The sequence below is a fragment of the Chenopodium album genome, chromosome 13 (assembly GCF_948465745.1).
Source record: "Chenopodium album chromosome 13, dcCheAlbu1.1, whole genome shotgun sequence".
Classification (NCBI taxonomy): domain Eukaryota; kingdom Viridiplantae; phylum Streptophyta; class Magnoliopsida; order Caryophyllales; family Amaranthaceae; genus Chenopodium; species Chenopodium album.
Genome location: NC_137846.1, coordinates 32,070,025 through 32,075,041, shown reverse-complemented (window position 1 = coordinate 32,075,041; position 5,017 = coordinate 32,070,025).

The following is a 5,017-nucleotide window of genomic DNA, read 5'->3' as shown; positions in this document are numbered from 1 at the left end:
GGCTTGTCTTTAGTTGCTAAAATTGACCGTGATTCCTACGAAAGTGAGTTAGAGTACATTCTCATCTCCTTTAGTATCTTAGCTTTGCTTGAATAATTCACTCCTTTTCTCTCGTGTTTCATGTTAATTTGCTCAAGGACGAGCAAAAGATTAGCTTGGGGGAGTTTGATAAGTGACTTTTATGTCACTTTTAGGGGTCCTTTTAGTGTTGTTTTCTAGTTATTTTCCGCATAATTTCTCTCTTTTTAGTCTTTATTTCACTTATTTGCTTATTCTCGTCTTTTGTCTTTTAATTTGAGTATTTTGGTAATTTTTAGTAAATTTTTAGTTTATTTTCGTAATTTATTTATGTTTCTTATTCTCTGATGTTTTAAGTTTTGGTTCTCGTTAATAATAATCTTCTCGTTTTCCTCCTTCTTTTATTTTCTTTTATTTCAAGTTTGTTTTCTTTATTTTATTTAATTTCATTTGATTTTATTATTTCTTTTAGTTTTATTATTTTATTTTACTTTAATTTTATCTTTATTTTATTTTTGTTTTGTTCCCGATTGTCCTTTGTGTATATTTGGTTGTGTAGGATTGTGTTCGGAGGTCCGAGGTTCGAGTCAAAGGTGTCAAACCACAAGTTGTTGCCTCTAACCCCTTTGTTGCTACCCATTAACCATCACCACTCTATCCCCTAAACCTTCACCGCATAAATTCCTAAACCTGCACCTCCCTTTGCTCACCATTTCCTCTGCTCCCTGATGCACCTCCTCACACCAGCCTCCCAAAGCAGCCCACAACTCCATCTCACCCATTACAACCACCACCTTCACCCGCAACAACCAATTCACCACCGTTACACCACCAAATGGCTCCCAGCTAACGTCACCAAAATCACTCCACAGCAGCCCGCATCTAAGCACCACACAGCGCAGCAATTAACCACCTCGCAACAGCCGCAATCAGCAGCACCGTACTACGCGCACAGCCACCACAGCAACCTCCTATCTACCCCGCATCACCGCCAGCAGCAATCCCCAAGCATTCCAACACCGCAGCCGCAAAATAGCAGCCAACAGCAGCAAATCGTAACCCAAACCACCGCGGGCGCGGCCCCGGGTCCTTCCACCCCTTGCAAATTTTTGGTAGATGCTTGGGAGATGCCCAGCCGCGGCCGCTCCGTTTTATCGGGTCCAATTGTACGTAATTAATGAGCTTCAGCGGTTGGAATTAATTAAATTCATCCAAGGGCCATGATTGACAACGATGAACGGTGATATGGTGAATGATGAAAATCAAAGAGCAGAGCAGCCACTTGATTCGAAATGAAGAAGAAGGTGGAATGCGTGGGTGGTGGGTCTGATTGTATTTTTGGGATTTTATTTTGTTTTTCTTCCTTTTATTTTTATTCCTTTTTCCTTCTTTTTTTATTTCTTTAATTTACCACTTTAATCATTTTTTTTTTTTTTTTTGTTTTCTTATATTAAGCTTGTAATATAAATACCCTTTGGGGTTTAATACTCTCTTAACTTTGAATTCACCCTAGATTAGATTAGTTTAGCTTCTTTTACTTTCTCTCTCTTAGGGTTAGGTTAGGGTTCTCTCTCTAGTTTAGGAGTAATTTTAGAGTGAGAAAGCTTGGATTTTTTATAAAGTTTTGAGAGGTTGAAGAAGCAATTCGTGGATTTTCTTCTCATATATTCAATGAATCTTCCTAACTTTCTCTCATCTTTATTGCTTTCCTTTAATTCTTGTTTTTGTTTATTCTTTGTTGATTAGAGTTGTTAATTAGTTTAATAGTTTGATTTTTGCTTTAATTCTTGTTTTACCTTGTTTTTCATGTTCTTATTTATCATGTTAGCTTAGATTTTATTCTAGGGAATTGGATGAACATCACGTTGATGAATTTAATGATTGATTGTGATTTGTATGCAATTGATTCTTGATTATTGTGTATGGATGATGCTTATATGGATTAGAATCTTTCTAGCTAATTGATTCTATGTTCTTAATTGTGCTTTCAATCAATTGTGCGAAAGTGAGTTGTTTGAGAGTATAAGTTCTTCCATACCTATGCTAGGCTGGTTGCACGAGAGTGAATTAGTTTAGTAGGATAATTAGCATGCTTAATTGTGCGAGAGTGAGTTGAGTGTGTTGGTTGTTCCTAATTGAGGTCATTTTTCATCTAATTGCAATGTTGTTGAATGCATTGATGTAATTGGATTCCACTTTCCCTAGTTCTCGTTGTTTGCTCCAAGTAGTGTTTTAGTTGTACCTCTCTCTCTATATCACGATCATCCTAGTAGTCTAATAAGCATAGATTGATATACTTAGTTTTCGTGGTTTGACCCTTTACTTGCCACTAACTAGCTTAGTGTAAGTTTAGGTATTATAAATTTCTAATTTGATTAAGGTAGTAGCCCCAACGACCTACTTTACCTTTGATCAGTTTTGCATTGATGTTGTTCTTTTGCCTGCTTGTTGCTAGGTTTTAGCTTGGGGGGGGGGGGTAGTTCACTTTAGGCTTGGGGGAGTATTCTTTATGATTTGTTGTGCTGCTTTAGTCTCCCCTTCGCTTCTATGGTTCACTGCGGTTTTGTCTTTGAGTTTCTATCCCATTTCTGCTGATGATTTTTATCTAATGACGGTGTTTTAGATGATGATGATATAATGTTGGTCTGTTGATTGATCGGTGTTTTCCTGCTAATTGATTGTGTTTCTAGATGGATGAGTTTTCTCTTTGCTATTTCATTCTGCTTCTCTGATTTTATGATCATTTCTGTCTCAGTTTAGGTATTTTGATTTTTTGTGTGAAGTTACTAACCATTTCTCTTTGTATATAGTATTTTATTTCTCATTTGGCGTATTTTCCTTGCTTTTGCTTTTGGAGCATCATGAAGGTTTATGCTTCTTCTTATTTCTATTCGTTAGCATTGCTTGGAGTACCCAGTGAGATCTTTTTATTTCTTCTTTCCCTTTTTCTTTCTTGTTTGCTTAGAATAGGTTTAGTATAGGAAGAGTTGATTGTCGAGGATGCTTGCCTTGTAACACCATAGAGTGTTTGGGGTCATTGGCGATGTTGCCGAATGACCGCTTATATGTCGATTGGGTTTTACACGTCTTGCATGCATTCTTTCGCATTTCTTTCTCTTTTCCTTTCCTTTTCTTTCTCTTCTTTTACCCTTTTTTTTTCTATTTTTCAACCAAAAAATGAAAAAGACAAAAAGATTTTGAGGCTTTGTTTTCATCTTTTTAGTTATTTGCTTTTGCATTTGGACATAATACCATCCGAGCTTTTGCTTTAGAATAAATAATTTCCTATGTCGTATCGGTGTGCATGTTTTGAGAGTATCTTTGGTTGATTCTAGGATAGGGTATGCTAAGGTAGCGATTTAGAACTTTTGGGGCCTTGTAGCCGGATTTCATTGGTTTGTGGTAAGAAGGAGTTGCTCCCTTTAGTGGATTTGAAGCTAATAGTGAGATTTTGCTACAACCATGTCAGGTTTTATTTTTTCTTGTTTTCAACATTTCTTGATTGAGCGGCACATGGATCCTTGACTATTGTATGCTTTATCTAGAATTTGACTTTTATCTCCCAAGATCGCGACCAAGCCATTTAGGAAGGACAAAGGCATCTTTTCGCGGTGGTAATTTTTACTTTTCTAGGATAGTTTTCTTTTCTTTGTCTTGGGTTTACATTTGCCTCTTTGCTAACCATTTGAGCCTTATACATTTATTTTCAAGCCACATCTTTAGCTTTTGAGCGTTTTGTTTCATTCTTGTTCCCATCTTTGGTTTTTGTGAAGCATTTAGTCTCTATTGTTGGAGTTTTGGTGGATGAGAATGATTGTTTGGTTCTTTTTAATGTAAGAAAGTTGTGTTGTAAATATCTTGTGAATAAAAGGCAAATGTCAAGTTAAAAAAGCCGTCCATAGTTAAAAGAGGTGAGGACAATGAAATAAAGTGAAAAAATGAAGAAAAAAAAAACGAAAAAATGAGATAAAGCAAAGCAAATTCAAAAGCTTTGGCAAAAGTGAAAAATGTGAAAAATGAAAAAGCTCAAAAATATTTATATGTGAGTGTTTTCTCCCTAAGCATTGAGAACAACGCTTTATTTTGGCTTGGGGGGAAGCGTTCTTACGCTTTTTGTATATGTGATTCTGATTTTGGCTTTGAATGAGCTTGGGGGTGTTGGTGTTTTTGTTTAGTGATTACTTGGTTTTGATGTTGAGATTTGTCCAATCTTTGCTTCGCAATCTAGGTATACCACCAAATTCAAAATTTTAGCCTACCTTCACCCTTTTCGCCCTCACATTACAACCCTTTTCAAGACCTTTTGACCTTTGTGGTTGAGTCACAAGTCGGTGGAGGGAGGTGTGAGTCAAGCCTATAGAGCGATGTGCAATAGTCGAGATGTCGAGTAGCCTGAAATCTCTTTCTTTTCCGGTTCCTTCGAAGAACCATTGAGATGCTGACTAAAGGTAGATTTGAAGCTAGTTGGGAGAACGCGGTAAGATTGTCTGTGATGAAGGTGAATTGTGTCTCATTAGTTCTCTATGCTTAGCATATCTTATGTTTCAATCAACCTTGATATCTTGGGACATGCTTACCCTTATTGTATAGAAAGTTGTTTATTCACTTGCATTTAATCATTTGTAAAAGTCCATGTCAAAAGCTAGTTGTTTGAATTTTTTATTTTACTCTCTTTTCAATGATTTGCCTCATTTTTACCAAGAGTTATGGGTCAAACTCTTAGGATATCTTTACAAGACCTCACTCGTCCTCATTAGCGACTTTGGGGTTTAAAGGGCTTGTTGTAGCTAAAAACAACCGTGATTCCCACGAAAGTGAGTCTTAGTGTACATTCTTATCTTTTTCTTCCCTTTTCTTGGTTTGAATAAGTTTTTCATCCTATTTCTTCTTGCTTTGTTTTGCTCGAGGACGAGCAAAAGTCTAGCTTGGGGGAGTTTGACGAGTGTCATTTATGGCACTCATTTGACCTTTTTTAGGATGGATTTTCATTGTTTTTACG